General features: G+C 31.6%; 1 long non-coding RNA gene across 1 annotated transcript in view; it reads right to left on the reverse strand.

Annotated features, from left to right (window-relative positions):
• Nucleotides 1-731: 731 nt before the first annotated feature.
• The window catches only part of LOC141550649 (uncharacterized), a 28,643-nt gene continuing 8,657 nt past the window's right edge, over nucleotides 732-20,717 (reverse strand). Inside the window, exons 2-3 of the long non-coding RNA XR_012484653.1 lie at nucleotides 8,919-9,021; nucleotides 732-1,043 (exon numbers count right to left, since the gene is read on the reverse strand). This is a non-coding gene — a long non-coding RNA (uncharacterized LOC141550649). The remainder of the gene's footprint in view (nucleotides 1,044-8,918; nucleotides 9,022-20,717) is intronic.

The raw sequence follows: 20,717 nt of genomic DNA on the forward strand, positions 1-20,717 counted from the left end.
CTTGTCTCTAGAAGTAGGGATATAAAATATAAGAAAATTAGCAAATCTTATCCTAGTCTCTTCCAATTGCCATTAAAAGCTCATTCAGCATTGCTCTTATAGTTGTGTTGAACAATGAGCAAAGGAAAGAGATAGCGACATAAGTGGAGGCAATATCTATGATAACACAGAAAACCAACAAATATGAAACCACAGGAATTTCCTAAATAAGTTTGGGGCCTTAGTTGACTACCCATTGCCAATGCTAAAGAATACATATAGATTTTTCCATGCTTCATACTATATATCCTGTGAGTGATTTCCTCAATCTTTATCAACTTTATCAACTATCAATTATTTCCACAATAATAAAAGAAACACACATACATAAACACATAGTGAAAAGAATTGTGTTTCCAAGTATTTCCTGCCTAATAAGACTTTCCTGATTTATCAGTAGTCTGAATGGTGTGAGCACTTCAGGCTAGTTTATATATCCATGGACTGTTTGCCAATGAATTCCATCTTGTCCTCAGCAGATGGAGAGTGGGACTGCATTCACAAACACCTTTATTCAGTCCTTCAAAGTTTTACCTTTCAAATAATAACTACTCCAGGGAACCCTGCTCTCATGAATACTCTTACCTGTCAGGCTGAAACTTAAAGCACTGTAATGATGTGACAGACCAAGGGACTGAAGACATTGTGCTATTCTAAATAAGCAGCAGGTAAAAGAAAATGATTGGGTGGTTTCATTTTATTTTATTTTTAGTTCAGAAAGCCTGAGGGGTTTATTATTCAATAGAAATAGAATTTACTCTTAAATTTCAATTATAATTAGTAGGGTCTTGGTATCTACAATGTAAATCTCCTTTCATCAAGGGCAATATGGTCCTTTATAATTGCTAGTCACATATAGGATATATACCTTAAGAACCAAGCTTCAGCTAGATGTAACTATCTCTGGAAGTCTGTAGAATTTGACTGCAAATGCAACAAATGACAGATATAGGGAAGCTATATCTAAATGATGCTTGTGCAGGAATCCTAACGGGATAATATATCTGAAAATATAGAAAACAAAGGAATAATACTTAGTGACTTCACTGGATCAGTTTGAATTCTTCAATTTAAATTAAATACAGATTTATTTAGCCTATCATTTAGCTCAACAAGCTAACTGAAAAATAAAATCAACATTTAAATTTATATTATTAAAGGGAGCATTTGGGGAAAATAGAATTTTTGGAAACTGACTTCCAACATACATCATAATTTTCACTTTAGATTTTTTTCAGGATGGTTCAGAAAATATGGTGCTAATCTTTGAGGCATGTAAGACCTGCACTCAAGTCTATTCTTTAAGAAACACCACTCCTGTGACCTTGTTTAAGTCACATAACCTCTGAATGTCTATGACTATAAATCGCAGAGCAATTGCCAATCTGCATTGGAAAGAATGTTCTTCCTGGGAAGTTAATATAATGTTAAAGTCATGGATAGAGAATAATAATAACAAAAGATTTCTTTTTCTAAATCCTAGTAATGCAAAACATCATATCATTTGTTTGTTTGCATTTAAGTCATATTGTTCTTATTAATATATCCCAACAAAGCCAAAAGAATCATCATACAAATTTTCCGATGAACAATGTTTAGGATGTTCATAAAGTTTAGAAAATCCACCCCAGAATGTTTAAGGTTCAAGAAATAAATGAGGCAATGTGAATGAATTATTCATTGAAGTTCAGCTATCATGCCAAGTGTGATAGGCCCAATATACTAATCTCATTTAAATTAGATGAGTTTTTCCTTAACAGTTATTGTAGTTATCCTTGAGACTTTATTGGCTTAAGACTCTAAAGGCTTAAGCTGTTGACATCTTCCTTCTTAAGTACAAGAAAGCCATGAAGAGCTCTGATCTTCTCTAATGTCTGTATACTATGGTGGGCAACTCAGGCAAAGGAGCTTTGCTCAGCTAAGTCAATATAATTGTTTCCAATGCATATTCTTGTTGAATATCTTTTTTTCTGCTATGACAGAGCAAATATTTTCTTAACTGTTGAATTACCTACGGGTTTCTTACTTTGCTCCATTATCAAAACTAAACTATTAGGAAATTGGCCATGACAGAGATTACAGGCTTGTAGAAGAGGAAAAAGGAAGATGGGAAGACAAAGAAAGTAGAAATGAAATAAGAACATAGCAGTTAAATCTATTCTCAGTTGTTGTTACTATTATTCCATTTACTGTTTGTCCTTTTATTATTCTTGCCTCCCCACAATATATATGTATATGTAGCTTCATTTTTATCGAATTTCTGGGTTAGTCTTAGTTTTCTTTGGTGTCATGGTTCAAGATACCTGAAGTAGTTTAGGCCTAGAAAATCACTATTTCAAAATAAAACAGATTAGTAATCATTCTGTCCAATACAGGCATTAAAAAACAAAAGAAAATCATAGTAACAAAAACAATTGTAGGATATAGTCACCTTTTATTCACCTCTTATCCATATCACATATCCTGTTACTTCCCATCTTCCTAGTCTCATAAATTATATAATCTTTGATGTTATTAGCTACACCATTTATTAATGGGTAGCAAATAATATAAAGAAATGTTTAAATATGTCAATAATGTATTGCAATGAGAAAGAGCTAAACATTAGATAATCTTATCAGCTCTTTCAGGATGCTTCTGAAAGTGTTTAAAAATTCTCTTTACATTACCTTTTCCATATCATAAGAATTAAATTATGTTCATTCCAGAAATGTTACTTCACATTGGTCATCCTAGACAAAAGTTAGCTTATTTTATGACTCAAGAAAGAAGTCCTCAGTTCTTTCTTGTTAATATTAAAGTCTCTCCACAACTAAACTGTTTCACTCCAAAGATTCTAAGAAATCTTTAAGGTAATGATAAATTTGTTTCTGGGAGGAGATGGAGTTACTGGAGTAGAGTTTATGTAAAGAACTAGTACTGGACTCCAAGTTGTTGAATGATCACTTTTCTCTATATAGAAATTCACTAGTCCTAATCTAAGCTCTTTGGATTCATTCTGGAATCTCCTGATCAACTTGTTCTACTATTGATGAAAATTCTACCTCCTTTGCCACTCTACTCTCCTTTTCCCATCCTGCCTCGTTCATTACTCTACCACTCTATCTTATAGATATTCACTAATTTAGGAAAGCTAGAGAACAGAGTGCTGTATCAGGAGTCACGAAAGCTTGATTTCAAATCCCTCCTCAGATACTTACTATGTGATATTGAGAAAGTCACAACCATTGTCTACCACAGTTTTCTAAATAGTATTTTATTTTTCCAAACTTATGTAAAGATACTCTTCAGTATTCATTTTTGTGAAATTTTGTCTTTTAAATTTTCTCCCTTCCTCCTTTACCTCCCCCTCTCCATGGCATCAAATAGTCTGATATAGGTTAAACATATGCAATCATATATGTTTTTTATTATAAAGGGGAAAGAAGTTAAATATTTCAAACTATAAGTTAATGATTTCATGTATTTTTTTTCCCTTTGGTGAGACAATCAGAACTAAGTGACTTGCCCAGATCACACAGTTGATTAGTGTTAGGTGCTTGAGGCTTATGTCCTTCTCACTCCAAGTCCAGACTGATGCTATATCAATTCTATGACCAAACTGTCCACAGTTTTTTCAAATGTAAATGAGGTTGTTAACAGCATCTACCTCATCAGGTTGTTGTAAGTATCAAATGAAATATTTGTAAAGTGATTAACAGTGCAACTTATTATGATTATTATATTATTATTGTTATTATTATTATTATTTCTTCTTACACCAAACTCATTTCCTAAACCAGTCCTCTTAATCAATGCACATTAGCACAAACATAAGCTTTTTCTACATGATTCTTCAGAGCTTCATTGATTTCAGGTTAATCTCTAAAAATAACCAATTTCCAACATCCATAAATCTCTCAATAAGATAAGGAAAATGCAAGCTATTGCTTCTTCCCTCGGCTTTGCTCACACAGTTATTACTCCTTTCCCTTTTAGTCACACAGTAACTCCTAATAAAGGTAAGCAGAGAAGCACAATCTTTACTATCTCAACTTCCAAGACCTACAACTTTTTTCTACTTCAGGCCCACATAAAAGTGGTCATATTCTTGGTCTCATCATCTCCCACAACTACATTACTTCCATGATGAAAAATTATGATATTCTCTAATTATAGCCTCTTTCTCTTCCATCTCTTCACCTGCTGCATTTCTCCTAAAATTAGTTTTTTATATTCACTGAAACCTCAAGATCTCCTGTCCTTCTTTATTCTTATGGAAAACCACCCCTGCTTTGAAATCATCTTTCTTCCTTTGCAATCCTGGAATCATTAATTGATGTTGTTACTATTTCTATGAAAACTAAGAGTTCTCCAGTGGAATTCTTCAGAGATTTTTATTCTGTTTAATATTTTTATCAGAACACATTTTTATATTCAAAAGATCTTAATGAGCTAAAACATTGGATTAAATCTAACAAGAGAGAATTCATAAAGTATAAATCTAAAGTCACAGGCTCATAGGTTACAGAGAAGAAGGATCTGAGAAATTATTTAGTTCAAATCTCTCACTGTAAGGATTAGGAAACTGAGGTCAAGAGAGAATGAAAGATTTACAATTTTCACAAGATGAAACAAAGCAGAATGGATATCAATCCATTTCTTCTGTCTAAATTCATTTCTCTTTCTGTTATACAATACTAGTTCCCAAATGACTAATTTCATAAATACTAGATGGAGAAAAAACATAGTTAGATTGCAGTTCACTGAAAAACAATCTGAGTATGTTATTGGACTAGAACAAACAAGCTAGAGTAATCTTGGGCTGCCTGAAGGCAAGCATGTTTTTCAGAAATCTCTGATCAAATCATCTCTGGAGGTTTGTGTTCAATTCTGAATCTACATTCATTATATAAAATGACATTGGAAAGGTAGAGAGCATAGAGAGGAAGATAATCAAACTAACCTTGAGTTCTCAATTAGGATTAATTAAGGAACTTTAGATATTTATAGAGGAGAGCTAAGAATATATGACAGCTGTGTAAATTTAAAAATGTTGAGTATTAAGAGGCATTAGATTTGTTCTGTTTAGCTCCAAAGTATAAAACCAAGAAAAGGGTGGAAATTTCAGAGGTGAATTTAGGCTTGATGTCCTAACAAATCTCTTAACAATTAGAATAATTCAAAAGTAAAATGGAATACACTCTGAAGTTGTGGGGCTACAATTGAATGAATGCCTTGTACTGGAAACCAAGTGACACTTTTTGGGTATGTTATGGTGGTATTCCTTTGGTGTATGTGTGGGCCAGTTAATATTAAGATCATCTAACCTCAAATTCTGTGATTTTGTAAAAAAAAAAAAGTCTAATTCTAGAAACAAAAATTTTAAGGAAAACATCCTGAGGACATAAATTTATTCATCTCTTCCTTCCCAAGTCTTGTCCTCAAAAGTGGAGTTTTAGATTTGGCTTTTCTTTTCTCAAACTAGAGGTAGTGGAACCACATATTTTTGGTATGTTATGGTATTTATGATAACATTTACAGATCTCTGAACTTTTAGAAATTTGCCTGCTTTCTAATAAGGCTACTGCCTCAGGGATTTTGAAGAAGCACTGAAAACAAAGATTGATTTAAAATCACACTAAAAATTCACAAGAACATTCAGTAGTAGGAGGTCATTCATTATATTAAAATTTATTCTATTCTTGATTAAACAGTTCAGGGAATTAAACTGATAACTCTTATTACATATTAAAGTATTACATACTTTTTGTCTTCTTTTCACTCTATTGATATAGAATGAAGAAAATGGATTCTTAGTCTTATATAGAAGTTGAACTAATGATTGAATCACTAAATATTGGAAATGTGGAAACAAGGAATAGGTAGAGACTAAATTGTGCATAAGGATCCTTGTAGTCAAACAATGACTTAGAAAACCAAATATTAACATCATCTATGTTTATTTTGTTACTTTGTTAAATGATTCTTAAACGTATTTTAATTTGATTTGGGCCACACTCTGGAATGTTGTTAACATATATGACTATATTTGACACCTCTACTTTTTGTGACCACTATTATCTACCTAATGATTAGGGATACCGCTGATGCATAAATTTCTGCTTATAGAAATAAAGCTATACACATACACTCAGAAACTCACATATATCTGTATATACCAATCCCCTATGGAAAATTGGATCCATTTATTCTGTACATTATAGTGAAACTTCCTTTGAAAACTTTTTTCTTAAAAGAAGTTGCATGAAGTGTATTGCAATTTAGTCCTTTCTTCCTGTAGGGTAAGTTAATAATTTTCTTTTGACATATACTTTCACATAACCTGCTTTAACCTCTTAGCTTTCATATAAAATTCAATAATTGTTTTTTTCCTCATAAATTTTGTGAGAAATCTTATTTTGAAGACTTGGTTGCAGAATTATGAAATACTGGTTGTTTCTTCGAGGCATTTATGTTAGTTCATTGGTCAGTCCACCTCCCTCCCCAGAGAATTGCTACTTCCCAAAGCTGTGTACTGTATGTAAAGTCCAAGATGCTAAATTTCAGACAGCTGGCATTCTTCAAACTTTTAAGACAAGGTCAAAAAGAAACTTTCTTGATAAACTACATTATAAGAAAGAAAAAAATTTCTTACAAGAGAAAAATACAATGTCCAAATGTACTAAGTGCATACTATTTATGCATTTTCTCCATAGGCATAGAATCTCCCTTTGATTAACATAAAATTTCTTATAAGCATAGTAAGATTGTTGGAGAAAGTTACATTTCAACATCCTTTTTCATTATCTTGAGTTCTGTTTGGCTCTGTTATAGCTTTTGATAATTCTCACTTGGGTTTGTAAGTTATATATTTGAGCTTTTACTTTTTAATAATACGTTGGTAGGATTGCTCATTTAACTATCCATTTAAAAATTACTTTTTCTATTAAATATTGGAGAATGGGTAGAAAAGTCTGGCTACCAACTTAGCCTCTGAATGTAGCTCCTCAAGTGTGGCCATGTAAGGAGATGTTTCATCATACATCTCTGAAGTCAAAATTCATCAAGACATTGATCTCAATTCTGATATCATTTAGTGATTTTCTTTTTAATAATTGTGTGAGATTGTGTATATTATTTTCTTAGTTCTTAATACTTTGCTCTATATCTTTTTATACGTCTTCTTAAATTTTAATGATTTTCTCAAATTAATTGTTATATTTAGCATACATATAGCCTGCTATTATATTCATAAAATTATGTCTTTTTCAGCCATTTCCTAATTAAGGAAAATAAATTTTGCTTTTTAAGTTTTTGTTTTAATGAAGATTGTTTAATATTATTATTCTCATTTTATAGTTAAAAAACAGAAGCTGAGAGAAGTAAACAGATTTTCTCAAAATTACATAATCCATAAATTATGTTGGTCTAAAACTCACATTTCAATACATTTTTTAAAAAAAATTACTTCAAATTTTCCTTTACTTAATTTGCATTTTATACTTTCCTATCTATTGAACCATACCTGTACTAAAGATTAAAAAAGAAAGAGGAAAAAAATAGTTCATCTAAATCATATATCAATGAAAACTAGCAGTATCACAATGATTTAACCTTACTTCAGTATGTGGCTAATGATTCTGTTTCCATATCCTTATTACCACAAAAATAATGCTGTGAATATTTTGTTGTATAAGGCACCTTTATATTTTCTTTTAATCCCACTTTGAGTAGATAGCTAATAATGGATTCTGGCTCACAGGATATAGATATTTTACTGATTAATTTAGCATAATTCCAGTTAACTACTAAAGGCTTGCATTGTGTATAGGTAAAGTATTTGCATGAATAAAATTTTATTATTAACAATATTCAAACTGTTTAAATCAATGATGATAGAGCTTTCATTACAAGGAGCTTATTGAGAGGTAAGGAAAAAACCTTTACATGTCATAGAATTCCCAAAGATTTGGGGGAAAGGTTGGACAGTCTTCTTTGAAGAAACAAATTTTATATTTAATCCTCCAGAAAATTTAAAATTTTTCCATTTTGATAATAGTTCTTGGATGTTTGTTGGTAATAATGAATTGTAATTGTTATTAAACAAATCCTTTTAATTGTATTAATATTTTTAAAAACTTAAATGTGTGATTATATAGTGAAGAAAATTACTAAGCCAAAATTTATATATCCAAACAAGTATTGACCTTCAAAAATTTCCTTTTGTAGGTTTTAAAACCATTCAATAATATTATTAATGAATCATGAATATTATAAATTTTTAGAATGGAAGCCTCAGAATTCATCTAGTCTAAATTGCTCTTGAATAGAACCATCCTTTAAAATAATAAAATGCCATCAATGGAAGATATGTCCAGGACCATATTGTTTAAAACCAAACAGTGATTTTTTTCTACAAAAATAATGTTCCAGTCTTTCCTTTAATACCTATGATGAAGTAAAACTCACCGTAATGATCAAAAGAACATTTGGACATATTTAATTGTTAGGAAAATTTTCCTTAAATAAAGATTAAATCTAGTTCCCTTCTAATTCTACTTATTGTTCATAGTTCTTTTCACTTCATTCATGAAAAAAAATTAATGTCTCTTACACATGATGGCTTCAAAAATTCTGAAGTTAGGTATCACATCTCATATTAATATTCTCTTTTCATGATGCCAGTTCTTTCAGTTGATTTTGTCATATCATACTTCCAAGTCTTTATACCATCCTGAACTATTTCCTTTGAATTTATATCCCCTTGTCATTTTAAAAATGTGGGACACAGAACTGAATTTAATCTTTTAAATGGGTTCTGACAAAAACAGTGATATAATATTTAAGCCAGTTTTGATTCTGCTTCCAGTTTATAAACCACACAAGCAAATAAATACCTTATTTTATGTTCATATTCCATTTTTCCCGCTTTGCTGTCTCTGAATACTATGTTGGCATAAAAATATTGCTGAGATGAAGGCGAGGTATACTATTGGATTTCTATATAGAAAAAAAAAGAGTGCTAAGGACAAATAAATTGTAGTATTCATTAACAATATTATTCAAATAAAATTCAGTGATACCTTATAATTAATAACTATTGGGTAATTTTGTGATGCAATAAATAGAATGTTAGGCCTTGAGTCAGGAAGAACTGAGTTCAAAATCTAGCATCTGACACTAATTTGTGACCCTGAATGGCTCATTTAATCTTAATTTCCTTGGCGTCTGCATCTGTAAAATGTGCTGGTGGGTGAAAGAAAGGGAAAACCATTTGAACCCATATGTTTTGAAATGTTTATTGCCTCTATTTTCGTACTGGCAAAGAACTGGAAATTACAAGGATGCCCAACAATTGGGGTATGGCCGAACAAGTTGTGGTATATGATTGTAGTGCAATATTACTATGCTATAAGAAATGATGAACTCAATAATATTTTAAAAATCATGGAAAAACTTGAATGAAATAATGAAAAGAGAAATGAAGAGAATCAAGCAATACTGTTTTAAGAATGACTTTGAGTGAATAAATCATTTTGAGTATTATAAATATTTATTAATAATATCATTTAAATTTTTTCTTTTAAATAATATTTAATTTTTCCAAATACATGCAAAGAAAGCTCTCAACATTCATCTTTACAAAACCTTGTGTTCCAAATTTTCTCCTTCTCCTTTCCCTCTTCCCTCCTCAAAAAGCCAGCAATCCAATATAGGTTAAGCATGTGCAATTCTCCTAAATATATTTCCATATTTGTCATGATACATGCAAAAAAAAACCAGCTCAAAAGAGAACAAAAAACCACGAAAGGAAAAAAGCAAGCAAACAACAACAAAAAGAAAGTGAAAATACTATGCTTTGGTCCACATTCAGTGTTCATAATTCTCTCTCTGGATGTGAATGGCCACTTTCCATTATATATCTATTGGAATTGCCTTTTAAAAAAGGAATTGCCTTTAATCAGATCATTGTTGAAAAGAGTCAAGTACATCACAGTTGATCATCACATAGTATTGTTGTTACTGTGTATATTGTCTTGGTTCTGCTCACTTCATTTAGCATCATCAGTTCATGTCTTTCCAGGCTTTTCTGAAATTAGCTTGCTTGCCATTTCTTATAGAACAATAATATTATATTACATTCATATACCACATAACTTTTTCAGCCATTCCCTAATGGATGGGCATCCAATCAATTCCCTATTCCTTGCCACTCTAAAAAGGGCAGCTACAAACATTTTGCACATGATCATTTTCTCTTTTTTTATGATCTCTTTGGAATACAAACCCAGTAGAGACACAGCTGGATCAAAGGATATGCACAATTTATTAGCCCTTTGGGCATTGTTTTATCATATTGCTCTCCAAAATGTTTGGATCAGTTCACTACTCCACCAACAATATATTAGTGTCCCAGTTTTTTTCACATCCCCTCCAACATTCATCACCATTTTTTCTGTCATCTTAGCCAAGCTGAGAAGTGTAAAGTCATATCTCAGAGTTCTCTTTGTTGTTTCATAAATAAGATTCTTCACTTTTCAGCTCCAGATATTCTTTAAGGTTATCTCCAAGACCTGAATCACTCTTCCCCCACTCTGAAAATTGACCTCTTTAACTTTCTTTAAGTTCCAACTAAAAACTTAGCTTTTATAGAAGGCCTTCCCCAACTCCTCTTCAATCATGCCTTCCCTCTGGTAATATTTTTTCTATTTATCCTGTGTATAGTTTCTTTGCATAGATGGATTTGCATGTTTTTTCCCCTTGTTAAATTGCAAGCTTCCTAAGGAGGCCTTATTTTTGCTTTTTTTTATTATTATTCCCTATGCTTAGCTTAGCACAGTATTTAACTTTGATTGATTAAAAAGACTCTGCAATACTACTTTACATCTCTCAGAAGAATTAACATAGTAGAAAAGGAAAATAACAAATGCTGGAGATGATGTGGGAAAAGAAGTATAATAATTCATTGTTGATGGAATTGTGATCTAGTCTAACTGATCTTGAGAACAATGGGATTAAGGCCAAACATACCACTATTAGATCTGTGCTCTAAAGAGATTAAAGAAATAGAAAAAAATTGCATGTGTAAAAATATTTATTATATCTCTTTATTGTGGCAATGAATTAAAAATTTAAGGGATACCTCTCAAATGGGCAATGTTTAAACAAGTTGTGGTACACAATTGTGATGAAAAACTTTTGAACTATAAGAAGTGATAAAGGGGATGGTTTCAGAAAAACCTGAAAAGACATACATCCTGATGCAAAATGAAATAAGCAGGAGTAGAACATTACATATAGCACAGCAAAATTATAATGATAATCGATTGTAAAAAATTAGCTACTTTAATCAATATAATGATTCACAGCAATTCCAAAACCTAGCTGAACACTCCAAATGTCCCCAAAAGTAAGGTAATAATCCTATTATATATATATATTAGATCTAGGAAATTTTGTTGTTTTATTTTCCTTTAGAGATTAAATAGGATAATAAGAATTTTATTGTAAAGATAGAATTTAAACCTTAGTTTGATCATGTTTTTTATTTCTTTATCTTGTCTTTTGTTCTGCAGATAGATTTTGTTTTTGTTTTTTGCAGATAGACATTGTTATTACTAAGAATAGTTAAATCATTCATAGTTGATTATCATAAAATATTGCTATTGCTGTGTATAATGTTCTCCTGGTTCTGCTCATTCCACTTTGCATCAGTTCATGCAAGACTTCCTAGGGATTTATGAAAGCATACTACTGGCTATTTCTTGTAGCACAATAGTAATCCATTATAATTATACATCACAGCTCTATTTTATGGATGGAAAAACTGAGGCTGAGAGAAGTTGTGACTTTTCCAAGATCACACAGTAAATATCTGAGGAAGAATTTTAACACTGCTTTGTTTGTTTGTTTTTCCAGACCCAACATTCTATTCACTGTACCATTAATGACTATGTAGCTTCCACTGAAGACTTTCTAATTAGATAGGGACTTTCTTAAAAACTGGTATTCACTTGTTAATGACTACACTTTGGATCTGGACATTCACTAGTTCAGACAGTTGATTTAGCTATTGTTTAGCCTCTATCTCTTCTCATTCAGAACAGCTTTGTTATGACTTTGTTAACAGTTTGTTGAAATATAAGAGTTTTGTATTTTTTAAAAATATATGTGAAAGCTATATTTTATTGAGGGGAAATGTGGGGGCATAATGGGATAATCAAGTGATTTTTCTTATTTGTTGTTATCACTTATTATGTTCATTAACGCTCTCATATTCTCAGGATAAATCCAACTTGCTGTCACTGAATTTTTAAAAATGTTACTGTAGTCCATTTGCTACTATTTTATTCAATATGTATAATGAATAAGCCAACTGAAAGGGTGAATAGAAAGCCTAATACAAAGTGAGGAAGACTTGGATCAAAGTCCTTCCTATAATACAGACTCAAGGAGTAACTTCTTAGTGATCTAAATTACTCTTGAAGACATTAATAACGGAGAATATGCAAATAGTTCTTGATCAAGGAATTTTCCTCATTTCAGTAGAGCCAGCTGAAGTAGCAAGGAACCTTGAGGAAAAGACAGCGTCAGATCCTTAACTCTCATCTAAGGAGACCTGATAAAATCAGCCCAGACCCTGTGAAAAATAGGAGAAAAATAATTGTAGAGAAGGGGTTGTTTAATTGCCACCAACATGCAGATGAGCATGGGAATGGAAGCTCTAGTCAGAAAAGTAGTTCTGTTTTTGATTGGCCCTCACAGTCATCATCCATAGGAACAATTCCTGTGAAAAAGGAGCTAGCCTTCCACCCAAGTGCCAACCAACTAGTACTTACAGGCCAAGCACATTGTTAGTTAACATAGCAAGGTAGCCTAAGGGAGAAAAGGCAAGTCAAACTAGAACTACCATCATGACCACTCTCATCCTTCAAACGCTTATGAAGTCATCCTAAGACAATGAACCCAAGAGACTTTGCTTGGAAGCAAAGCTTCCAGTCCAATTAATGTTGGTCGACCTTCGTTTTTGAAAAGCAGAATCATCATGGTATCAGGGAGGTGATGCTAGGACATGCAAATGAATTGGACTTAAATGAGGGAAGGCTGTGCAAAATCACCTGCCTCACTTTACCCTCCAGAGTCATCTGGGTCCAGGAATCAGATATAGATCAGGTTGCCTGGAGATAACTCAATTGTAGCTAGGTTGTATTAACCCATAGCTATTATTCTAGAAAACAGTCCCTATGGAGATAGATGCAACTTGGCCTTGTAGTTACTTCAATTATGTCTATAGAAAGCTTTATAGAAAATATCTATAAAAAGAAAGTTCTTCTCACCAAAGTCTTTGGCACTGACAAATGATTTATCATCACAAGCTGATAGGATTTTAGGAGTAGAAATGACATTAATGAAGAAGCATTGCCATCTCTTTTGCTGCTATACTTTAAAGACCATGGGACCTTTCTAAATGACAGCAGCTGAAACTTTTCAGGTGTGCTCTCTAAATTAAAATGAGAGCTCCAGAATGGTGTCTTACTTTTCCATTTTTAACTCCAGCATTTAGCAGAGTGCTTTTCATATGCTAAACACTTAATAAATGGTTCATTTATCTATTCATTCAAGTTCTTAACACCAATGAAATCACAAGTCTGGTTAATGTTTTTAAGAGAGAGAGTGAGCTGTAGTTTAATTTTTCAATTTTATTTACCTTAGAAAAAAATTCCCTTTACTACCGCTGATCAATTGAATAAGAATCATGCTAATATAAAGAAAGATGAAAACAAAAACAGTCTCTGTTCTCAGAGAATTCACAGGCTTATGGAAGAGAGGGGGAAATAAAGCCTTTGCATTTAGGGAACTGAAAGATAAAATGATTTGCCAAGTATCTCATAGCTAGTGTGTACAAAAAGTGGTTAATTTATTCAAAATATTCTTGATTATGAGTCTAAATCTCTTATCTACAATGCCAAGTTCCTTCTCATATTTTTTTTAAATTCTATATTATTTATGTTTTGGCAAATATTTTAGAATAATATTTTCTGGTTAAAAATAAAGCCTTTTCATTCATTATACATTCTTTTTCATTTTCGTTTTTGATAATTTGGTCTTACTCCCTGTCTGTCTTTCTCACTACCCTTCCACCTTTCCCTTTTCCTTCTTTTCTTATCATGTGTCTTCTCATGTTCCTTTCTTTTTCTCTCCCCCAATTCTTCTCCTTGAAATAAAACTATTTAATTGTTTGTCTATTTAATTGGTCTTAAAAAAAAACTACAATCCTCAGTTCTATTCATTGTCTCACTAGTCTTTTTTGTTTCTGATTTTTAAATCTCTTCTTCAATTTTTCAGTAATTAATTTTTTTATTTAATGGGTTTTTTAAAAAGTTGTTTTCTTAGTTAATTTATTTCCCTTTATTTTATTTATATGTGTTTAGAAATAAAATTTTCTGTAAGAAAAATTTTAGTAGCATTCCACAATTTTTGTATTTTGTAATAGTGTGGTAATTTTGAAAATCATTTATTTATATATATATATATATGTATATATATACATATATATATATATATATATATATATATATATGTAAATAGGTAGGCATATATACATATACATACATATTTATATAGCATATGATTTTTCTATTAACCACATATTCTTTAGGAATATATTTTTTAGTTATATTCTTTATGATCCTTATTTTGTAACTACCAAAAACTTTTCCTGTCCAATTTTTATATTATCATTTTCAAATTCTTAACTTCTTTCATTCTGTTACCCATGCCTATATCTAAAAGAATCTTTTAAAATACCCAGAAGTCATTATCTTATTATCTAAATCATCCTGTAATTTAGATAATTTTCTTTTAAGTATTGAGAGTTTATGCCATTGGATGAGTATATATTTATTCTTAGCTTCAAATTCACTTTTCTCATAGTGTGAAAAGAATAAGGTGTCCCTCTAGAGTTAGTTTCTTTGGGAAATAACAGTCTAGAAAATAAATCCCAAGGATCTATCTCCCTCTTGCTATATGTATAATTTTCATTCCTCTTTCCCCTACCTTGTGTCATGTAGATAGATAACTTTTCAAAGTTACCTAAGGCCCCAACAAGCATTGAGCCCATTTATTCAACAAGAGGTTTTCTTAACTAAAGGAAGTAATTTCAGTCATTCTAAGAACTCTAGACGGACACCTTATTCTTTTCACACTATGAGAAAAGTGGAGAGGGCTGCTTTAATAAAAAGCAATTTCTAAATATGGATAAATTAAGCATTTTTTGCACTCTTAACATTTCTATTAGACATATTTGTCGGCTAAAAAGCCTTGGGCAAGCAGAGCCTAGATATCAAGTTTGTGTGTGTATATGTATGTATGTGTGTGTGTATGTTTGTGTGTTTATGTGTATGCAAATGATGCACTTTCATCAGTTCTCAACTCATTAAATGGATTAACTTATACATGATTCTACTAAATCTTTACTAAAAGTTGTGCCCCTGGTGATTTCTATTTGATGGAATTATATATTCAATTTCATTATTATCTATAAATTTCATATGTCCTAAATTGCCCACTCAGCTTTGTGCTTCTTCCCATCACTTTTACCCTAAACCCTGGGCCCCAGGCCTTCAAAAACCTGATTCCTGCCTGGCAGCTTTGGAACAGGAAAAAAAATGATTTATAATAAAAAGTGGGACGCAATGAGAATGGGAACTGAGTAACCCCACCAAACCAGTTCCTCAGAAATGATGAATATATTTAAGATGGATAAGCTCAGTACCTCTTGTAATCTTCTTAACTTTTAAGGCAATGAAGATAACAGCAATTATAAAACACAACACAAACAACAACAACAAACCACCCCCCAAAACCCAATATTTATTAATGTCTTAGCTATATGCCAAGTACTATGCTTAATACTGTGGATACAAAGAAAGACAAAAACAAACCAAAACAAAAACCATTCTGGATTTTGTGATTCTAATGTGAATATTTTTAAAAGAACTATGATAATCTTAAGCATAATGAACTTCTTTTGTCTTTCTAAAAATCATATATTTTAAAATTTTTTCTTGCTGAAGATGTTTTCCAACTTTTTTTTTAATTTCTTGGTGCCATAATAAAAAACACTATTCCAAACTCTCATTTTCACTGGAGATGAAATGTCATCTTTAATTTATAATTGTGACCAATTTTTTCATGTAATATTTTATTTTCCCTCAAGTATATATAAAAATAATTGTAACATTCATTTTAAAAATTGAGTTTCCAAATTCTTTTTACTTCTATTTCCCCTCACTGAGAAGACAGTTGACATGTTACATATGTGCAGTCTTGCAAAGTACCTTATCATATTAGTTATGTTGTCAAAGAGAACCCAAACCGAAAAAGAAAATCCCAAGAAAAATAAGGCTTTTTTAAAGTGTTATTTGATTTGCATTCAGGCTCCATCAATTCTTTCTCTTCAGACATATAGCATCTTTCATCATAAGTGCTTAAGATTTTTCTGGGATCATTTTATTGATGAGAATAGCTAAGCCATTCCCAGCTCATCATAGTATAATACTATTATTATGGTAAACAGTGTTCTCCTGGTTATGCTCACTGTACTTTGCTTCAATTCGTGTAAGTCTTTCCAGGTTTTTATGAGAGCATCTTATTCATCATTTCCTGTATCACAATTTTATTCTATCATAAACATACCACAATTTGGTCAGTCAGACATTTCCCCAATTTCAGGGACAACTCCTCAATTTTCTTTGCCACTATTAAGATAGCTATTATAAATATTTACATATATAAACATAGATATAGATATAGATAGCTCCTTTTTCCTTTTAAAAAAAATCTCACTGGGCTACTGATCTAAGAGTAGTATTGTTGGATGTTTCTTTCTTTCTTTTTTTATTAAAGCTTTTTACTTACAAAATATGCATGGGTAATTTTTCCAACATTGACCCTTGCATAAACTTTTGTTGCAAATTTTTCCCCTCCTTCCTCCTACCTCCTCCTCTAGCTGGCAGGTAGTCCAATACATGTTAAATGTGTTGAAATACATGTTAGATCCAATATATGTATACATATTTATATAGTTATCTTGTTGCACAAGAAAAATCAGATGAAGGAAGAAAAAGAAAAACTGGGAAAGAAAACAAAATGCAAGCAAATAACAACAGATAGAGTGAAAATGCTATGTTGTGGTCTACCCTCAGTTCCCACAGTTCTCTCTCTGGGTGTAGATGCCTCTCTTCATCCCTGAATCTGGTTTGAATCACCTTATTGTTGACAAGAGCAATGTTCATTAGAATCGATCATCGTATAATCTTATTATTGCCATGTTTAATGATCTCCTGGTTCTGCTCACTTCGCTTAGCATTAGTTCATGTAGGTCTCCCTAGGTCTCTCTGAAATCATCCTGCTGGTCATTTTTTATAGAGCAATAATATTTCATAACATTCATATACTATAACTTATTCTGCCATTCTCCATTGATGGGCATCCACTCAGTTTCCAGTTTCTCGCCACTACAAAGAGGGCTTCCACAAACATTTTTGCACGTGTGGGTCCCTTTCCCTTCTTTAAGATCTCTTTAGGATACAAGCCCAGTAGAAACATTTGTAGTTGCTTATAGTATATATTTCACATATTCTTCTAATTATTCTTTCTTCTATATTTTCTTTAATATTTCTCACTACATCATTGATTTTTAGAGTTTCATTGATCTATTTTTTCATGTTTTCTTGCATGGATTTGATTTAGGCTTCTGAAGACTCTTTGCAGTTCTTTTCTTTGTGAATAATTAAGGTTCTGTGCTATGTCCTGGTACTCCAAATCATGACAAGAACATATATGCTTTAAAAGGTACAAAATTCTTTATATATATAAAAAATCTCTTTTTGTGGTAGGTTCTACAAGTATTTTATTTATATTTTAAAGATGAGGAAAATGAGAAATGTTTGACTCATAATTTACACAATGAGTAGAATCAGGGTTGGGACTAGTACTCAGATTTTTCAACACTTTTTCATCATACTCCATTGCCTTTCAGTTAGAATTAATAACATTCATGGGAACAAACTTCAAAAGGTGTAAGTAAATTCTTTATGAGTAATTGAGAAGTGGAAGAGGGGTTAATTTTGTTTTGTTTTGCCCCATTTAGCAGGAAGAGGAGCTATGGGTAGAAGAGGCAGCAAGACTTGGACTTAATATAAGGAAAACATTCTTAATATACTGCCATCACTGCCCTTAGCAGTGATATTTTATGGCAAGGCTGAATGACTACTTTTCTGGAAACATTATAGATCAAGCTGTTGCTCATGTATAGGCTGACATTATATGATTCCCATGTTCTATGATTAAGGAGTATTTATGTTCAAGGCTGTGTGTGTTGTATCAGATAGGATGAAACCTTTATGTTTTAGACAATTATTAATTAGGTAATTAGGTGAGCTATTAGAAATTTTTGAGCAGAGATGATATGAACAGAACTGAATGTTACAAAAAGTTATCTATCAGTAATATATATGATAAAATACAGCGGGGACGTGATGTGGGAAGATTATTTAGAAGAATGTAGTAACAACAGGGATGAGATGTAGAGGGGCTGAGTAGATTGTGACAACAATAACTAATAACTTTGAGACTTTATAAAGCTGGATATACACAATGGCACCATTGATAATAATTTCAGAATGAAAAACCAAGTTGATTTTATTAGGGAGAGATTGGAAGTAAAAAAAAATCAGTTTTCTACATATTGAATTTGCAGTATCTGTAGAAGATGAAATTATAAAGGACTCAACTAGAAATGATGAAATCTAGAATGTGGGAAACCAAAAAATGTGGACCAAAAAATAGAGATCTGGGAGTCACTTACATTTACTTGTTTTGAGTATCAAAGATTACCCATGAAGGGAATAATTGTAAAAATGTGGCTGATAATAGAACTCTAAGGAAGTCCACAATAAGGGGGTTAGAGCTGTGAAAAAGAAGAAATTATCAAAGGAGATGGGGAAAAAATTAGTGAGTTAAGTGTAAGAAAATAGTCAACTGCTTGCACAGATTCTAAAGGAAGAGAGTTTAAAAATAATTATTCTGTGTCTAACTGTGTCAACTGGAAAGAAGAATTAATGGTGAAGATTATAACAAGACCATAGGATTTAGCCATCATTGGTAACTTTCAAATGGAATAGTAGAGTCAAAGGCACTGCAAATGGTTGAGGAAGTTCAAAGTAAGTGATAAGAAAGTAGATGAGAATATAGACCATTGATGATAAAGAAAAAGAAAAGGGAATTTCTGAGAAGTCCATTGGAGTCTGATTTCTCTGTTTCTTTTATATTCTATGATACCCAGAGGACTAAGTCTAAAATACCATATATAAAAAGCCTTATAGTTATTTTAGTAGTTATTATAATAGACCACAAATATTTATTTGTATTTTGTGCTTATTTTATTCTGAGCTTAGGAAACAAAGCAAACATTTCTTTAGCATAGTAGAATGGAAAAAAAAAAGAGATGATTTTACATGAAACTGCAAATCTATTATATACTACCTGTTGTTCCTTTTAAATATATAATATCATTTTATAACTTTCTTTTTCCTTTTTTTTCTCCCCTTTAGGTTCCCCCTTCAAATATGGCTATCATTAGATGCAAATAAGTACACACACACACACACACACACACACACACACACATGTAAAAAATTCTATATATAATTCTGTTTTCTTCCCTGGATGAAAACAGTCCTTCTTCATAGGTCCTTTGTAGTTAATTTGAGTATTTATAATAGTCAAAATGACTTAGTAATTAAAAGTTCCTCTTAAAACAATATTGTTGTTACTATGCACAATGTTCTCTCTATTCTACCCATTTTATTCATTATTTTATGAAAATATATCCATTTTTTCTAAGATCATAGAGCTTATCATTTCTTATAGCAAAGTAATATTCCATAATAATCATATACCACAACTTGTCTAGCCAATCCCAATTGATGGATATCCCAGCAATTTCCATGATGTCTTTACTCAACATGAATTGGATTTAAGTGAGACAGTTAGTTGTACAAAGTTATCAGTATCATTCTCTCTTCCAAAGTCATTGAAGCCATGGAATAACAAAAGTCAATGCGACTGGTGGTAGTCCATCATATAATGCTCTAGCAGAAAAGGGAATAATTTCCCTTATTTCTCTCAATCCTTCTGAAATGGCACAGTGTGTTCAGAAATAGGTTGTCATTCACTGAAAGAGGTGAAATGTTATGTACAACAGAATAGAGCAAATTCCAGACAAGGGAAAATATAAGAAATCACAGCCTTTCTAGGAGGCTGGTTCTGAAATTGTCTCTATGAGCCTGTGCTGTATGATTGTGGGTTAGCAGTAAGGAAACCAGAATAAATAAAATAGAGAGGTTCATAAGAGAAATAACAAAGAAGGCTTAGAAATCCCCTTTGGTTTAGAACTGTATCAGTAACTCCAGTGCATATTGACATCAATTTTTTTTTTCCATCTAGGTAAGGGTTGGTATGCTGTTGACTTTATCAGTCATGCTCAAAGAGCATGACTGGACTGAATCTCACAACAATTATACCTTCTATATATTAAGTCACATTTTTTAAAAAAAAATCTTATTCTTCAATTTTCAGGGCTGAACTTCAGCCCAGTTTTTCAGAGATTATTGATGTTCTTGTTTGGCTTT

This window comes from Sminthopsis crassicaudata, chromosome 1 (genome assembly GCF_048593235.1).
Source record: "Sminthopsis crassicaudata isolate SCR6 chromosome 1, ASM4859323v1, whole genome shotgun sequence".
Lineage (NCBI taxonomy): Eukaryota > Metazoa > Chordata > Mammalia > Dasyuromorphia > Dasyuridae > Sminthopsis > Sminthopsis crassicaudata.